General features: G+C 45.4%; 1 protein-coding gene across 1 annotated transcript in view; it reads right to left on the bottom strand.

The window, feature by feature from the left end:
• Window positions 1-15,098, bottom strand: part of KLHL12 (kelch like family member 12) — a 594,063-nt gene extending 578,965 nt beyond the window's left edge. Inside the window, exon 1 of the mRNA XM_085600332.1 lies at window positions 14,948-15,098. The gene's annotated coding sequence lies outside the window, so the exon portion shown is untranslated. The remainder of the gene's footprint in view (window positions 1-14,947) is intronic.
• Between the last annotated feature and the right edge of the window lie 4,558 nt (window positions 15,099-19,656).

Below are 19,656 nucleotides of genomic sequence, written 5' to 3'. Positions count from 1 at the left end.
ATATGGCTGGATAGCGCCTGCTCAACGGAAGGACAAGAAAACAATAACTGACTTGCATGTGCTTCGCTCTGCTTAAAACCTTGAACAAAATTCTGGATTTCTTACCTAATCTTTCCAGAAGAAACATAGTCCAGGCACTTATTTTGTTATGCTTGAACTAAGGGAAATACTTTTATCTGGGCTCATCCAAATCAGTTTTAAAAAGACTTGAAGTGGTTCAAAATGCCGCACCCAGAACAATCTTGATGTTACCCAAACAATCGTCAGCCAAAAATGCGTTGGTCTCCTTGCACTGGTTACAAGTGGAGAATAAAATAAAATTCAAGACAATTTGCATATGCGAGTCAGGCCGCCGTAGCAGATGGCCTACTGATTGTACTGCTCAATGCGTTGGGAGGGCTAAGGACAAAATATATCAGTCTTTTGCAGTCACCGTGTCCGGGTGTAATGCTGTTTTTATACAAGCGTCCAGGGTCGTCAGGAGATCTCCCATTAAGCCACCATTGTCAGGAGCAGCGGAGAGGTGGTTGGAATCAGCAGCAGCGGACCCACCATTAATTGAAGCCGTTCGGGCCTGGAGGGCAGCTGTTATCAACTGGCCCCCGCAGTCGGTCGCGCTGACAGGTCTGGGTGCACCCGTGACAATCTGTGAAGTGTGGTGCATGAATCAACGAGCCTCCTGCTGCTGACGGAAGTAATTTCCCAAACCAAATAATTCCCGTTCTCACCCCCACCCCCTTCCCGGTTGAGCTGCCGGAAGCCACCATGGACCTCATACTTAAGGAAATAATGGCGGTGGGACATCGGCTGGAAGTCAAGGACATAAAAACGACTGATCCTACGGCAGAAACAAAGTCTATTCGTGCAAAGATCTCTGGATTCCATGGCAAAGTAGGGGGTCTGGACCACCGCCTGACCGCTCTTGAATTGAGAGTAGAACTCCTTCCAGACAGAGACCAGGAACTGCAGGCTCTATGTGATAGGATAGTTGACCTTGATGGTCACAGGGACAATGTCGACTTATTTGGCATCCAAGAGAAGGCAGAGGGCTCTGTTGTCAGGTGCTTCCTCCGCGACTTCATGCTCACCCTTACTGGGATGTTCTTCTCGCCTCCACTGGAAATACAAAGGGGTCACCAAATTCAGCCACTGGCATCAAGGGGAACAAGACCCATTATAACCTGTTTCCTGTGGCACAAACAAGCACAGCAGATCCTGGAAGCAGCGCGGGCACATGGGCCCAATGACTTTGAAGGTCACAAAATACAAATTGCAGCTGATTTCTCTAGGGAAAAAAGCGACAGGCGCTGAGCCTTCCTGGCTCTTCGTCCCTTCCTGGCTCTTCGTCCGCAGCTCCACAAACGCGACATGAAGTTCGGCCTTTTTTAACCAGCACAAATGTGGATAACAATGGATGGCAAGTCCAAGGAGTTTTATGACCTGGAAGTGCTGCAAATGTTTCTGGATGGTCTGTGCGAGATGGACACTTCACCATGCCCCCTTGGCCACACATTACATCACCCATCCTCGGCCATCTGGAACTGCAGCCTGGTGCACCCTGGCATCAACACTAGGACAAAACTCACTGCAATGCATGCAGTGTGGCACAGAGAAGGTGATCAAGGCAGTGGCAGAACGCACATACAGTACAGGGGCCATGCTAAATCCCACTCGCCACTGAAGTCGGGCACATCTGCTGACCAAGGAGCACAACACCAGCATCCATGCTGTGGACACCTGGAGTATAGCATGCCTTTTTAGGTCTCGCCTGAGACAGCGCTTTAGCGCTGCTCTGGCGAGACTTATAGTAAGCGAGTTTTGGAAGTGCAAACAGTGGCTTTTCAGGCCTCCAAATACAGTGCATGTGCGCCGTCCGGGCGCGCGCACCATTTGGAGGCTTGAAAGCACTCGTTTGCTTTCACTTTCGCCGGCCGCACAGCCGCTTTGAAGTGTGATCGCAATCGCGATCACTTACATTTCGCGGGCGCTTTGATGTTCTCAGTGAGCCGCGCGGCCACTGCGAACATCAAAGCGCCCGCGAAATGTACACGCCATTTGCCACTATTTAAATGAAAATCTGAAAAGATTCTGTATAGACTTCATGTCTATTCGGTTGAGTTTGGTGTTTAAAATCAGGTGTGAGGAAGTTACACAAGTCCTCTTATTTGTGTCTTGAGTTAATAAAAGAGCTGGATTCTGCATTTTTATGTATACCAGTGGAATGTGGTAAATTTAGCATTTTGTGAAAATGCTTTTTATTGTTCAGAAGTGCAGGATTGTAAAAGGGCTTACTTTGGGAGCTTCGCGTGCTTGCGGCAGATACTGCGCTTCTGTGTAAAATATTTTGGCATTTGATTTTATTCAGCTTCATCTTTCTGCATGTGCAAGCATGAGTCCTCAAGTAAATACTTCGTATCCATTGTGACTATTTCTGTGTTCCTCTATTTGTGCATATCGCGATGCTTTTCTCCGAGAGTTCCTATTTTCCAGTGTCTTGCACATGGTGCGAGTACACTTCCTTCAGTGTGCGTGTGTCTTTGCGTCTCTTTTCTTGATTTGTTTTACTGGAATGCCTGTATGTCATTTCTGTTGTTCTGTGTGTGAAAATGTGTGGGTGTCTTCTCTTTATGTTTCCTTGGGAGCTGTGTGGCTCCGCGCCATGTCATCGACGGAGATCCCTGGCTTTTCAGCTAGCTGAGCATTGTATTATGGGATTTGTGGTTTAATTTCCCATTGCGTGCATATGCATGCACAAGTTACAACATTTGAGGTTCTCATGGCTGAAATGCCAGGATTGTCATTTAAAAGCCTTCCTTTTTGGGGCTAACCTTTCTTTTTAGTCCCTCCTTTTGTTAGTTGTTAACACCAAGAGCAGCAGCGCCTAACTACTGTTAACATTGCACCAGGGCCTTTAAATGTTTGTTGGAACTCTTTTTATTCCCCCGGCCGACTGGCAGAATTCTCTCACAACACAAGCACTGCTGAGAACCACCATGCTGCGAGTGCGAAGTGTGTGAGGGGGCGGGGGTGCTGTCCTGCTCGTTGAGTGCAGGCGCACTCTCTCATCACCCTACAGCTGTGGACAACAGTGCTTTCCACGACCACTAGTGTTTATATTTCACATTTCCTCTGAGTCCGAGCCCACATTTGCTTAAAGAAAATGCAAAGCTCGCGTGAGGTTGGTCATACTCTTTCCCAACCCCCTCCACCCCCCGCTTCAATTGGCTCATGTGATTCATTCGCGTCATGCAGAGTTGCTGGAGTGTCTCTCGCACTCCTTTTATTTTCATTTTGGTTCAGAACCAACATGCTGCTAGTGTGATGTGTATGAGGCGGCGGGGTGCTCTGAAGCTCGGGGAGCCCACAGCTGGTAATCGGCACTTGTGGCCAACAGTTCTTTTCTCGAGCACTACTGTTTACAATTTACATTTGCTCCCAGTGTAGATTTATTTTTAAAAAAACATAGAGCTTGTGTGAGGTTGCCCATCCTCTCTCCCCCTCTGGCATCTATCTGCTCACGTGATCCATTCCTTAGACAGAGCTGCTGGGTTGTGTTATGATTCGACCAGAGCATTTAAATTGTTTGTTGGAACTCTTTTTTCCCAGCCAGCGGGCAGGCTTCTCTCAACACAAGCACTGCTGAAAAATACCATGCTGCGAGTGCAATGTGTGTGAGGAGGCTAGGGTGCTCTGCTGCCCTCGTCGTGGCTGCGTCAGACATAGCTGCTGGAGATGCCTCTTTAAGTTTGTTATGTTGCAGAAGCAGCGATTCTCTGTATACCAAGGTAGCCCTGCTTTTCATATTTGCATGCATTACAAAATTGGATTTATTTCCTTAACTAACTAATTATACACTCAAGTGTTTTTTTTAAGATCCACAGACTGTCTTCAATTCCTATGGCCCTTAGTCCTGTCACTGTGCCTATTCGTCTTTCATTATCGGGACTGCTCTTTATGTTGGTTGATCCACTTAGAAGCCAATGTTTGCTGCGCGCGAAGGCTCTAATCTATGAAAATATTTTAAGGCAGCAGGCCAGTCAATCATAAACAGGAGTAATGGTGATGCATAATCCCAGGGGGTCGCCAGCCATTCCAAACTGAGTACCACGTGCCGGGTGTCACTTTGTTGTGCTATAACCGCTATATAACAGCAAACTGGCATTATTAGTAGCAGTATACATCCCTGAGGTGTGTTGGCATATTGCAGTGTCTCTGTGCACCCTCTTTTTGCTCAATTTAAGCATGTATTCCCTTAAGCGCTTCGAACAAGCATTTGCAATGCAATAGGTCTCGCAGTTATACGAGTTTGAGCTATTGGCATTATAAATGACTGTGCCTTTTATTTATGTTTTAAAAAAACCAAAATTAAATAAAAAGCATTGTCATTTACAATGCCAATAGCTCAAACTCCTATAAATGCGAGACCTATTGCATTGCAAATGCTTGTTATTGTTACTGTTGGCTTGTTGTTTTACTGCTGATGTAATAGCCTGTCTGGAAGCGGAAACTGAGGCCTCCCCTCTCCATCTTGCCATCCTGTACACCTGCTGGTTCGTCGCTGCGCACGATCTTTCTTCCAGGGGCTCCCCTACCCCATATGATATGGCGATTTGCCCCTCCTATGTCATTAATTGGCTGCTAAGCATCTGTTCAAACCCCTCACTCTTGGCAGTCCTCTCTGAACCCCTCGGGATTGCTCATCCCTCACTTACCTTTCCACACTTATCCTCAGGTCTAAACCCGCTGACCACACATTTCTTTTTTCTTTCCAGATTTCAGGCACCTTGCCTTACAACTTTTCAAGTGTACTTCATTGTAGTTTTGGTAGTTGTGATTTTCCACTCCTGTTCTGCTCCCTCATCAAGCTTTCCGTTCCCTTCTTCTCACCCTGGTTCTCACTCTTGTTTGCCCCCCTTCCTCCTTTTTCCTCTCGCTTCAGAAAGAGGGCACTCTTTCTTTCCTCCTCCCGATCCCCTTTCTGATGGCCTTCCTCCTCATTTGCACCGAGGGAATCTTCACACTGCACCGGCGGCTGTCAGACTACCCCTCCCTGAGGGACTTGAAGGACCACACCATACATCAGCACATAAACGCCCATTCCCACAGACGCATACTACCCACCCACCCCCAGGACTCACATTGACCTTGCGATTTGCCCTCAGTATCCTCTCTTGGATTGTTAATGGACTCACGCATTATATTAAACGCAAGAAAGTTCTTGTGTACCTCAAGTCCAAGCATGCAATATATCCCTTTTCCAGGAAACACATCTCACCGAGACAGAAAAGCTCCAGCGAGATTGGGTGGGTAAGGAAATTCACAACTGCCGCCCTCCCAAGGAGGATAACCAGGTGACCCCCCCCCCGGAAAAGGGGTGTGGCCATTCTGATCCACTGAACTCTGTCTCACACTGTGCTCAAATCCTGGGTTGACCCAGAAAGTCACTATACATTTGCCAAATTAAAAATAGGCGAAAGAGTACTGTGTGTTGGCTCTGTTTACACACCAGCAGGAGGGAAATGCCCCTTCTTTCTTCAACTCTCCTGGGTCTTGTCGGAAATTACAGCTGCACAATCCTGGACCATACAGGCCCTATTGACAAGGCAAACAATGCCAACCATGCCCTCTTGAGGACATCAAAAGGCCTTTTGGATTTGTGGCACCTGTTAAATCCTGCGACCGGGAATATATCCCTCTGTCCCCGGTACATGGCACGCAGTTGGGCTTAGATTTTTCCTTGTGACCCACCCTTTTCTCCCCCTCGTATGCAAGACCTCCATTCTATAAGGCGCCCTCTCTGATCAGCTTATCAGACCATTTGGGCTTGGCCCAGTCGATACGGAAATCCTCACGACTCAATCTATCAATCTAATACATTCATCCAGCAGGCAAGGAGCAACTCGTGGCTCATGTCAAGACCTACTGGGAGCACAATCAAGGCTCGGTCGCCTCGGCTCTGACCCTTTGGGCAGCGGCAAAGGCCACTCTCAGGGACCAGCGGATGAGGAATGCAGTCCTGTTCCTCCCATTGCTTGTTGGACAGAAGGTGACCTGGAAGGGGACATATCCAGCCTCATGTGCATTTATATGGCCCAGCCGTCGGATACTACTAGGCACAATCTGGAAAAGGCATGCATGGACCTCAATAGCCTCTTCACCTCCAAGGCTGAAAATGCTCTTCAAATGCTGAGACACCGACATTAATAGCAGGGGGAGAAAGCAGACAGGTTACTTCCGGCACAGCTGAAGCAGAGAGAGATGAGTATGGCTATAACCGCCATCAAGTTGGACTCCGGTACCATACTCCCTAAATCCAGGAAACGGTATATGCGCTTGCCTCATACTATAAGATCCTGTACTCCCCTGTAGTGACTCCGGAGGCAGCGCAGGTTGCCTCCTTCCTGGACAGTGTGTCTCCTTGGCCTCACAAAGGAGGGATGAGAGTTGCTCAGGGGTGCAATTACCAAGAGGTAGATCACCCAGGCCATATCCAACTTGCCCTACCATAAGGTTCCTGGAGAAGACAGTTTTCCTGCTGAATTCTGCTGGTGGACCAAATCAGAGATAATCTATCTTCTTTATGAGGTGTTTGCCGAGGCTGATCGGGTGGGCTCCCTAGGTCTGGTCTCCAAAGAAGCCCTAATCTCAGTCCTCCCTAAACCTGGGAAAGACCCTTTCCTCTGTGGTAGCTACAGACCTATTTCACTTCTCAAAGGGGATGTTAAAATGTTTGCTAGCATCCTGACTGCACGCCTCAAGAAGGTTCTCCCCTCCCTCATTCACCACTATCAAGTGGGATTTGTCCCCGACCGATCGTCTCACAATCCACCTGCGGACCCTTGCCCATGCAGTATGGTCAGCAGTGGACATGCAAGAGAAGATCTTGGCTCTATCCTTAGACGACTGAGAAGGCCTTCGACAGGATAAAGTGGGATTACCTGTTCGCAGCACTCCGGAAATTCAGCCTAGACATGGACTTCATCTCCAAAGTGCATTGGCTCTATGATTCCCCCACAGCACAGGTAAATTGTGGTGGCCTTCTCTCTGACCCCTTCCCGGTTCGCCAGGGAATGCGGCAGGCATTCCCTCTGCTCTTCCTCCCCTCTATGGAGCCCCTGGCAGCGGCCTTACGTCAGTCGCATTGTGCACTATACTTGTACACAGACGATATTATGCTTACTCTCAGCCCGGCCCTCTTCCATCCCTGTGGTTTTGGAGACAACTGAATCGTTCGTGGCCATATCTACTTATAAAGTCAACTGGGGTAACAGCGAGGTCATCTCACTTTCAAGAGTTACCACATGTGCTGCTGTTGCCGAATTCCTGTTTCAATCTAAGGCTGCGCATCTAAGTAAGGAAGTGAGTAAAAAAACGTGTAGGGCGCACAAATGCCGTGCCGTCTTGGCGCTAAGTGTAGCAAAGAAGCGAGTGAAAATAGGGAGATACCACATCAGAAGGGAAAAGCCAGGTCTTAAGCATCTTCCTAAACAGGGGTTTGGTAGGTTGAAGTCTGATGGTGCCCGGCAGCAGATTCCAGAGCTTTGACGATCGATCGGAGAGGCTTCTACCTCCCCATCTGGCTTTATGGGTTTTGGGGACCTGTATGAGACCTTTATTGCAGATCAAAGATTCCACTGAGGGGAATATGACTGAAAAAGTTTCTGTAAGTCCATCGATCCTCCACCATACAAAGCTTTATGCACCAGGCAAAGCGCCTTGACCTCAATGCGCTGTTTGACCGGTAGCAAGTGAAGCTCCCTAATGCTGCTAGAGATATGGTGGTATTTTGGAATATTGAGCAGCACTCGCACTGCTGCATTTTGCAGTGATTGAAGTTTTAGTAGTTGGAGTTTATCTACGCTGAAGAAGAGGGAGTTACAATAATCAATTAGAGAAAGAATTAAAGCCACTGCAACCGATTTTCTGAGGTCAGGTGGAATAAAAGGCAAGGTTTTTAGTAGAAAAAAGCAGGATGAGGTCAAAAGGTTGATCTGTCCTGCAAAATGTAGTGGGCATCAAACAGGAATCCTAAATTCCTTGCTTTAGCCACAGACTTCAGACAGTGACCTGCTTTCACCGGCCACCAAGATTGGTTCCAGAGTGGAGGTCCACTCCCAAATTCCATGACTTCCGTTTTGTGTTTAATTTAAGATGGTTCCGATGCATCCAATCCATAATGTGCTTCAGATAGATCTGAAATCTCCCCGCCACGGTTTCGACACTTGAGGAAATGGAGATAATCTGCGTGTCGTAGGCATATGACACCAACGAGAAACAGTGAGCTCTTATCAGCTTGGACACATGAGCAACATAGATGTTAAAGAAGGTAAGCGACAGTGCTGAGCCTTGGAGAATACCACAGGGAAGAAAGAACCTCTCTGATTTTAAGTTGTCTCAACACACCCTCTGTTACCTCACCGTGAGAAACGAGGTGAGAAGGGCTAGCTAGGGCGGTCTCTGATTCCTATTGCCTTCAGCTGCTGCGTTAATACTAGATGGTTCACGGTATCAAACGCTGCTGTTAGGGCAAGTTGGATTAGGACAGCTCTTCCTCCCTGTTCAAGCTGCCTGCGTCTTTCCTCCATGGCCATGATTAGAGCTGACTTGGCGGAGTGCTGTGGTCTGAAGCCATGTTCGGGGGGGATTTAAAAGGTCGTTTGCGTCTTAATAGCCAAGTAGCTCTAGGTTAATAGATTTCTCTAGGATTTTGGCTGCCAGTGGTATGCAGGATGTAGGACGGTCGTTTTTCACCTCGGAAGGGTCAAGAGAAGGTTTCTGTAGTATGGGTCTGATGCATGCTTTCTTCCAAGAGGCGGGGAAAGTTACTGACCTGAAGACATTATTCAGAAGTGGGGCTAAATGAATACTGATCTTATACGAGGCCAGATGTATAATATTGGGGGGGGCAGGGATCTGTCAGGCACCCCGATTTTGTAGATAGTAACTGATCGTTTACTTTGTCCACATTTAACAGTGAGAAGCTGGTCAACTGGCAGGCAATGGTAAAGGAGGTAGAGTCATCCGACTGTGGTAACAAGGGGGAGGGAGGAACAGGTACCCTCCATCCAATTCGTCATAGACCGTTCTGACTTTAATCTAGCCTAAAATACCTGGACGTCTATGTTAATAGGGGCTTGGAGCGCATGATAGAAGACAACCTTGACTCACTCATGGAGTGCATGCAACTCGACTTTGATAAGTCATCACACCTGAATCTGTCCCTCTGGGGCTGGGCACAAGCGGTGAAAATGGTGACCATCCCCCGCTTCACCTATGTAGTTGTAAATGCTCCCCCTGCTAACATCTCTCTCTCTAAACTTCGACAAGTGGACAAGGCCATCAAAACCTTTGTCTGGGGTCACTGAACCTCCGTTTAGCCATTAAGAACGTGTCGCCCAGAGGTCCGTGAGGGTCCTGGGCCTCCATTCTGTGGAGCAAATTGTATGGCTTTCCATCTGGCACAGTTGGCATTCATGCATACCCGGGTTCAGGATCGCCCATGATGGGTGACAACTGAAAATCGGCTCGTCCATGGCTCGCCGGGGCTGCTTCCCCTCTAACTACCCATACCCGCCGGTGCTGGGGCCTTGAATCCTATGGTACAGGCAATGTACAGAACCTGGGCACAAACTCACAAGCTCCTCTCTGTGGATGCCTGCCTTCATGACAAAGAACCCATATGGCGTAATCATGGCCTACGATTTGGCAGGGGCATGCTTGATTGGACTTCCTGGTGTGCAGTACGCATACATATTTTGTCACACCGGATCTGTCAGGGTGAACTCAAGTCCTATGCGGCATTGCTGAAAGAATTCGGCCGGTCACAAACCCAGTACTTGTGCTATATGCAACTGTACCACCCTGTAGTGAGCAGGTTAGGCCAGAGGCCCTTGGTCTGTACTCCCATCCCTCATGTACCTTGATACATGGGGCCAGTTTAAGGGCAAGATGTGCAGGCTGTATAACCTTCTGATCTGCCATCTATACTCACAGTAGCAAGCGAAGCGCCCCAGAGAGGTCCGGCAGACTCGTCTTCAGGTGGAATACGACAATTAGGACGGGTTGGGGATACTGGAGTCCCTGGGAAGGGGGAACCGAGAGGCCCAGATGAAGTACAGTTTGTTTAAAATTCTGCAGGGCGGGCATTGGACACCTGTCTCCTCTATGCCGCCGGCCTGCTGCCCCACTCCTGTTGGAGTTGCAATCATACATCCTGTGACATGGTTCACCTTTTTGCAGAGTGTCCTGCGGTAGGGACAACGTTAGGAGAGACTCTGGATACACCCCCCTACTATTGAGTCACCTGCTCCTCCTGCAAGTCCCGGTGGACCTCCCCCAGCTAACACATCATGCATGCCACCTCCTCACTACCACTCTCATGACAGCCAAAATCTGCATGCTACGTCATTGGCGCTCTTTCCAGGTTCCAACCCATGGGGAATGGGTCACAGCCATGTCCAAGACAGCCTCCTATGAGAAGGTGATCTATAACCTGAAGGATAGGACTGATGAGGTCCTCCTCATCTGGTCCCCCTTCCTAGAACAACACTGACCCGTTTGGCCACCCTCCCTGCCTTCGTTTGTCCAGCTCCTTTCCCGTCTCTTTCTTCCACCCCCCTGCTTCCTCCCCTCTTGGTTTTCTTGCTTGAATGTTATACTGGTCCCTTATCCGCGGCTCCGTAACTGGATTCATATGCATTACCCTTGACAATTGTATCACTCTTCTATACTTTTATTGCTTGCATTCGGATTTGTTTTTATTGAAATTTGTGAATTCAATAAAATAAATTCAATACAAAAAAGACACTTTGCATAACTCACAGGGTAATCAATCACAGGGACCCAATAGGATTAGTGCTCTCCTTACTTCCTACACCCCAATAATGCATTAATGTCCTCTGATCTTCTGATGGTCCCTCACATTCAGAGGTCCAGATGGGGTGGAAGGTCCTTCTCTTGTATATCCCCCAAACTGTGGAATTCAACGCCTATCAGCTTGAGAACAGAGCCCAATAAACTCAAATTTAGAAAGCTCCTCAAAACCTGGCTTTACGCCAACTAGCCCCTCTACGTATTATAAGGTTTGAATAATGCTTACTCACACAGCGTTGGGAAGCCTTTGGGTAGCTACATGCTCTACAAATCCACATAACATAAGATGTTTGCCACACTCTGTCTACTGGAATGTCTGTATGACAGATGAGTAATAGACCTGTGGACTTGTCTAAAATAATTAACTCCCGGATTACTGTCAAAGGAGCATGTTAACCTACTGAAGAAAACTGCATTTGGGAAATTATCAGTTCTAGAAAGTCCTTAAAGATGGCAAGCCAAAAAGGAAAGTTTGCCACAGAATTGGTTATTTAATAGAATTACTTTATGATTCTTTAGATTATAAATTTAAAAGTGTAATTCGCCACTTGCTACCAATAAAGGATTCAACAACTGTAAACTACTGAATCTGACACGCAAAAGGTTATCAGTTTCTGCGCATGGAAATGATAATTTGTAAATTGAAATGCATTGGAAAGTAGTCAATAGGAGGTTAGTTCATTCAGAATAAATTTACTCTATGAAATCCAAAATATAGAAAGCCAAATTGATGCTAGTTGCTTGTAACTTGATTTGGAATGTATTTTATTACATATTAACTAATATATCAGGGAACACATCTGTTATTAATTTTTTACTAAAGCATACAAACAGTCTAGCATAAATTATTTGTATTAAAAGATAATGATGTGTGCAAAGCTGAAGCAAGAACAGGGCAATAACATGTTTCTGGAACAGGAATGAAATCTGTTACCAATCGCCAATTTTGAAATATCAGTTAAAGACTGCCACAGCTGCAATAGATTCCTGAAATATAGCATGAAAAAAACATTTGATCCTTTTTTTGGATTCACCAAAGAAAAGGTGAAAAAAAATCCTCGAGCAGCTTCAAATGACCCAAAATAGCCAGATGGCTCACTGTTCACTCAGCAACAGGTTAAGTATTGTACATCATCCGATACTCAAATATTCGACAAACATATAACAAGAATGTGTATGATTTTCTTGGTGCAAGAAAAACTCACTGTTTAGCTAGCTGTTGTGTACATAGACACTAACAATAACATATGAAAGAGATTACCTGGGAACTTTTACAATGAGAGCCTTATTGTGTTCGTGAACAGCCAAAGACTATTCTACAGCACCACCAGAAAGTTCCCTTTCTATCTTAATCAGCTGGTTATCCACCTACTTGAGTTAGCTGTCCAACACCCAAATCTTTAAAACAACTTCGCAATGGAAATACGTACTATTGAAACAAGCAATAATGGACAGCAGGAATTTACGGACGAGTTGGGTGGTTACTGAGGTAGTTTTAGATTTTGTTGGTAAAGCCATTGGATCTTTCATTGGAAAGTTCCATTTAATCAACGTTCCCTTGGACATCGTGAAACTGGAACAGATGGCCTGGAAGCATTCACGAATATTAAGATGATTGATTTTCCACTGAGATTGCGCCTAGCTGTTATTATCAGTATCCGATACCTGGATGACCACAAAAGTTGGTTTGGAGACGATTCGTAGATTACAATCCATGATGCAGCTTGTGGCGTGTAAGCGAAACCCAATTGGCATCTCTGGCCATAGGTCAGCCCCTGGTAAATGGTACCTTAAGTACCCAGGGCCCTGTGACCAGAGAAGGCCCCTAAGGGCTGCAGCACTTATTGTGCCACCCTTAGAGGCCCTGTACCCTGACACACACACACCGCCTTTGCAGGCTAAGTGGCTTAGTATAGAACAAAACAGAGTCGACATGGCACACCTCTCTGTGTGCCATGCCCACAAACACACTGCCCTGACATACATCAGTCCCCCCCTCTAGCTGGGTGCACTATGCCAGTGTTGTGGGTACAGATTCAGGAGCCCTGTACCCCTACAGTACCCAGGTCCATTCCTGGGCATTGTAAGTGCAGTGCTGCCATTAATTTATAGAAATGGACTGGAGGCTTTTTTTATTAAGTAGGGAGCTTGATTTTCCTAAAATCAGTAACAAATCTGTTCCTTTATTATCATACGCGGATGACACTGTTTTAATGGCAAGGACAGCTATGAGCCTACAGAAATCTCTCGATGCTTTTATGGATTTTTTGTCTTCCCTTGATCTAAAAGTCCATTTTATTAAATCATATATAATGGTTTGTGGCCCTGTGACCACAAAAACTAAAACTTTTGTTTTACAGGGCAAGAGAATAGAAAAGGTAAATAATTTGTTTTACTTGGGCAATTTATTTAGCAAATCAAAACAAATGGAAACCACTTTTAACCACTAGAGTACAACAGACAAGTAGGGTTATGGATGCGTTATTCTGTTTTGCATGTAAATTAGGGGACAAGCCTGTGAGGGAATTAATCACTCTCTCTAGAGCTAAATGCCTCTCCATCGCAACTTACGGCGCCGGTGTTTGGGGATATCACAAAAGCTCCAAGTAACAGAGAATAAATTAATTAAATGATTACTGATGACACCGAATAGTGTCCCTACCCTTTTCTGTCACAAGGAACTTGGATTAGAGTTTATAGAAGACCGTATAGGCAGCGCCCCTCTGCTTTTATAGGTTAAGATTTGGCTTTCAGGGGACCTAACGTTTTCAAGAGAAGTCATCAAAGATTGTCTGAATTCGGGCAATGCTTTAATGATACCCTGGCTTCATCACCTAAGGGAAAAATACCATGTGATAGGATTGGGGCACTTGTTCGAAAATCCTGAAAGAATTCCCCCAAATGCCAAGGTTGTCATTAAAGAAGTGTACTGTAATAAGGGCAAAATGCGTAATTACCAACATGGCGTGATGGGGGTGGCCCATGGATTCCCCGCCCTACTGCAATACTATAACTTTTCCGCTAACTCCCAGATTAGATTTTATTTATCTAGATTCCGCCTATGCACTGTGCACTTTCTGCTGGCATTCCCGCGCCAAGGAGGGTGGACAAATAAGCTTATGTCGTACCCCTGCGATAATTTTTCAAGCCAAAGCACGATGCACTTTGTATAATTCTACACTTTATATAAATCTGCAAGAATTAGACGTTTACTCCCGCTACTAAGGAAGATTCGCCCCTGCTCATATACTGAAGGTTTAGATTTCCTACATACAATGGCCTCCGTGGATATTTGTATCGCGGTAGTCAACTATATAAAAGTTTCTAATGCAATTAGGAAGCACTATGGGTAAAAGACGAACATAATTATTGGTGAACCATCATGCTGCTCAAACTGACTATTGTATGTAAATAACATTACAATGCTGGAATTTTATGAATTGTTTTTTAGCTCTTTTTATTGTGTTTGATTAATGATTTGTAAAACTTTGTTTCAACTGTTAAACTTTTATGGTTCTTTGAACCGAAATAAAGTTAATCTTGACTTGGAGCCTTAATTTTAAGACTTATGGAATTACTGGTGTAACTGATGGTGGAATGTTGCCTCTCCATTTGCTACGTTATTGTGTTTGTAAACAAATACACATATCACAAGATGCCACAACAACTCTATGCTAACACTCAATGCGCACCATTAACAATATCCTACATACTTAAAGAGTACCCTCCGTGACACCAACTTTTAAAAGTTGCAGTGAGTGTCAATTTGCCGAGAGAAGCTGGACAACCCTTATTTTCGAGTGCAATACACAGAGCACACATTTTTGATAGGTCTAGTAAGAAAATCAATAAATTGTTGAATGAAATGAGAGGAGCAAAAAATGAAGAACGGACTAATTATGCGAGGGGTTAACAACATATACAAATGTCAATAGCACTACTGATGTGGTGCACACACACAAATACACGTCCCGCGAACATGCTCACCACGTCCCGGCCCCCCAGTTCTCTGAAATAAAATCTTTCTAATGCACACAAATACCAACAGCTGCTAGTGCCCCGCTTTTTTACTAACCTCGCAAAGTCATGCCTGCGACCTCGTTATTTCCCCCACCTCTTTTCTCCTCCGGGCCCGGGTAGCGGCCGGTACACTAGCAAAACCGGGGGCGTGAGCCCCAAACACAACCCACAGACTAAGCGACGGCACAGGTCAATGACGTCACTCTATTATGATGACACTCCCTTCCTACCCTAGCAACGGCAAGAGCGCAGCGATACAGAGAACGGACGGCAACCGAGTTAAACTGAATCGTGAAAAAGTGCTTTGTCCTTCCTTGTAGAAATGAAAGTCAGGAACCTCTAGGTCCTCCGCCGCTTTGTAAAGAGAAGAAGGCTTGAGCGTAACCACAAGGACAGCTTTCTATTCAGTAAAACAATTGGAAGCCTCTAAAATATTATCGTATTATTTCACTGTTTTCGAGCTTTGTGAAATATCAGACAACACGTTTTTTATTATACTACGGGAATAAAAAAATGGCTTTCTCTACAGTAATTAAAATTGCATTTTTTCCCTTACAAACTCACATTGTGCACTTCATTTCTTTATCAACGACTCGAGTCATTAACAATTTCAATATGGCCACTGAACATGCGTGTCTGGTTTATTTTTGGTTAAAGACAAGTCTACTGTGTCTCCTACTGCAGTAAGTGTGCAGGTGCAATTTGGGACTACAGTCCTTTGTTTTTTAATTTTCATATTGTTATTTCACAGATCTACAGTAGCAAAACTGCAAGTAACAGAAACTAAGGTGGGATGCGATGTAGGAGCAAAGTTTAATGCACCTCATTCCGTCACATCTCATTATCCACACAGAATAAGACCTCTCCCTCTCCAGCCGTCGAATAACTTCCAAGTTCCTTGAGTAATGTACTGCTCCAGACCAGGTGTTGTGTCGTAGGTAAAGAGTTCCAGAAGACTTGGTTAGGTTACAGATAATAAGTTTATTCTTCTTAGATGGTTAGATAAGTTTTCTAGTAGATATGTAATACAAAGCCCCACCAGGAGCATTCTCTCTGCTGCTCAGCCCAGGATCCAACTGACAGTCCACTCACAGCATACCAAACATTCCAATGACATCACATTCTCACTAACATTCTACACTCACTGGATGAACAGCAGAGGAAGAGAAACAGGGAAGATGTAAGGTAGAAAACGTAGATATAACACACCCTCCCTCTTTATAAATTGTACAAAGAGAAAGCAAAGTAAATAGCAACATTGCAGTAACATCACAGTAATACCAAAGAAAAATGTAAATAGCAACATTGCAGTAATACTTAAGAAAAAATTGCGGTAGAAGGGCTGCAAATGCACATAAGTATGAAAACATTCTAAAATAAACAAGGTGAAACGTGATGTTAAAAAGAAGCAATAAAGGAAAAGAAAACGTAGTGAAATAGAAAATGAAACAGTATTGCAATGAATAAAACACGAAAAGTAAAGTAAAAATACGAAAATAGAGTAAAGGACAACGAAAACTAGAAAAGACACACATCTCCATCCTTAGCAGAGAAATTGAAGCAGAAAGTTTCAAAAGGAAGGAAATAGTAAACGAACTCAAAAGCAACCGGAAAAAATATACATAAACAAGAAGTAAGAAAACCACGAAAACTAACAAAGAAGTAGAGAAACAGATGTAACCACCACAACCACACCAACTGACCAGACTAGCGAGGAGGATGGAAACACTGAATACAGTAACAGGAAAAAGGAAACAACACAAACAAAAGAAAGAAATGAGTGACCAGCACCCAAAACAAAAAGCAATGAAAAGTAAAGAAAGTAACACCGGTGGCTTACACCTAACACATCAACCTAAAGGAAGACAAGTAGACAAGTAGAGAAGAGAAAATGGTGAAAACCCAATAAAGAGAATCACCAAAATTAAATGCAAGGAAAATGCAATCTGGGTAAACTGTAACACACCGAAACAAGGGTACAGTCACACCTCAAGTTAGACCACAAGTGAAAATGCAGGGAAAGTGCGATCTGGGTGAACTGAACTACACAGCAAAGAAAATTCAGTAACACATCAAGTTAGACCACGTAGGTAAACCTGCGCACAATATGACAATTAAACTGTAAGTATCAAGTACACATGTAAAGAATCGGAGGAACAAAGAAAATGCTCCAGGAAAGTGCGATCTGGGTGAACAGAACTACACAGCAAAGAAATTCAGTCACACTTCAAATTAGACCACATATGAAAGTGTAGGGAAAGTACGATGTAGGTGAACTGAAATACACAGCAAATAAATTCAGTCACACCTGAAGTTAGACAAAATATGAAAACCTGCGCACAATAAAACATATGCAATGTAAGTAAAAATTATGTAAAGAATCAGAGGAATAAGGAGAAATGCACCACATCAAGATACTGACAGAAAACGTATGAAAACCTGCAAGCCAAGCAACAAAAACAATAACGACTTAGGGGCCGAATCCAATCTGGGTCGGAAAGCACTCCGACCGAGCCGGATCCGGATCCGGGGTGTGTTCCGACTGAGCCGGAACCCTACAGTCCGACCGAGCGAGTACGATGCGCACGTATGCTGTCGGACTCGGTTCAGTCGGACTCCCATAGAAGTCAATGGGGGCAAGTTGTACGACGCGTACATGCACTCCCATTGACTGAATGGGTACGTCTCGAACAAGTGCGCCCCCTACAGTGGGTACGCGTCGGTGCCATCCACACCGTACATGCCTGTGTTGGGGAGACCCATAGGTCTCCCCCTGTGTCCGAGTCGTAGGTCTGCGGGTGTCAGGGGGTCCGACGCGGACTCCCGAAGTCCGACCCCGGGAGCTTTTGCGTGCCGGACACTCCGGCTCGCACAGGCCGTCCGACGCGTGCATCGTACTGGCTCAGTTGTAAATCGCATCCATTGCACGCACCGGTTAGTTTCTGACCGAGACGTACGGAGCGGTTTGGACCCGGAAACGACTCGGTCGGTGAATCTCACGTAGCTCGCATCGTACTTGCTCGCTCGTACAGCTGTACGAGTTGGCCGGAAACCACTCGTACGGCTCGTAGTTTTTCCGGCCGGATCGCGTTCGGTGCCCTTCCGACCCGGTTCGGAATCGGCCCCATAGTAGCATGTAACTAGCAATAAGATAAAAAGTACATTGAAGAATGCATCAATACATAGTAATATGCCAGACATTAGAATGAAATGGCAGTACTACACAAAAATGAGATGAGCATTAACACATTGTATAATTATAATAGTGTTAAATAGCATAGGAGAAAACATAGTAAATATGGGAGCCAAAAATGAGAGTGAAACAGGTTGCAAATGCAGCCAGTATGATGTGAAGTTCATCTCTTATAGTTGATGCAACAAATAAAACGGCAAAGCATCTCTAGTGCAAGGGCAAGAGGCTGTAGACAATATAATAATAATGACCCCCAAGATACCTCATCAGCATGGCTCCAAAGACGAAAAACTGAAAGTCGTAGGTTTTTGAAGAAGGTGTGCGCGTCACAGCGCTAGAGGTACTGACAGTTAAAACAAAATGCCACAGGTTCAAAGTTCTCATCTTATGCCGCCGAGCAAGAAGCAGTAAACTAACAAAGCAGTACCTCCAGCCAAGACAGTATTTTCAGCGAGAAGACACCCCCTTCCACAAGAATGATGAGGAAATGTTTGATGAACTGGTCATAAAACTGTGCTCCAAGAGTGTAGTACAAAGACGGTGCTTGAAGCTTCCTACTACCACAAGATGGTGGCACGTTCATTACGTTGAGCCGGCTGGCTCACAGCACCACAAATCAGAATAGTATCTGATAGCAACCAAAAAGCTGCGTAGCAGAGGAAACGTCATAGGGGACACGCGTGACACCTAAATAATGGTGAGTACACGCGCCGTGTAGACAAATTCAAACCCTTGCAAAACAGTTAAACGGGCAGGCAGCTTGTGGGAATGTCTTTGAGGGAAAAAACACCCAAAGTCACCCAAGTATGACCAAAAATTGCAGGGATGGTTCCATGAGGTCCCTCTTTCTTGCATGTAATGACAGAATTTTAATCCTGTATGAGAAGAATGTATGTATGTATGTGTGTTCTTATATAGCGCTCGACTTACCCTTGGGAATCTCGGCGCTTGCATTGGGAACCCGTCATGGTTTTTCCCTGTGAGATAACCCGTACTGGGCATCCCCAAGGTGAAAGCCAGGCATCCCGCCGCGGGGGGGCCGTTGTGGAGATTGAGCAAGCTTGTTGCCCAGAACTGCATAGTGTGAACTCGTGCTTAGAGTGGGCACCGAAGCGAGAATTATCAAGTCCGTAGACAATTGGGCTCCGGACCCTGCCACGTCGGGAATCAAACCCTGGTCCCGGTTCTGACCTCTGCTTCAGGGTATGCCTCCTCTAACCAGTGAGCTACACTTCTCCACAAGCGAAAATTTCCACAAGTGACAGAATGCCAGATCCATGGCGAATGCGTAGGTCAAAATGAGCACAAAGGTGAAGACAACATTTGTGTGCAGCACAAGGTTCAAATCAGAAATCATGTGAGGTACAAAGCGCACAGCATATGAAGAGATCTCGCATCCCATTGAATTTGCTGTTGTAAATGCCAAAATACAGTTGCACCTGCTGTGAAAGGTTTGCTTCTTGATTTGTGGTAATGTAAATGACTAAGCAAACACCCGATGTGAGAAGTTGGCCTGGCATATGCTGGTCACTAGTTATAGTGGCCAACTTGCACCAGTCCAATTCGACTCT

This window comes from Triturus cristatus, chromosome 1_2 (genome assembly GCF_964204655.1).
Source record: "Triturus cristatus chromosome 1_2, aTriCri1.1, whole genome shotgun sequence".
NCBI lineage: Eukaryota > Metazoa > Chordata > Amphibia > Caudata > Salamandridae > Triturus > Triturus cristatus.
Note: the sequence above shows the minus strand (reverse complement) of the source record. Positions and strands in the feature narration are given on the sequence as shown.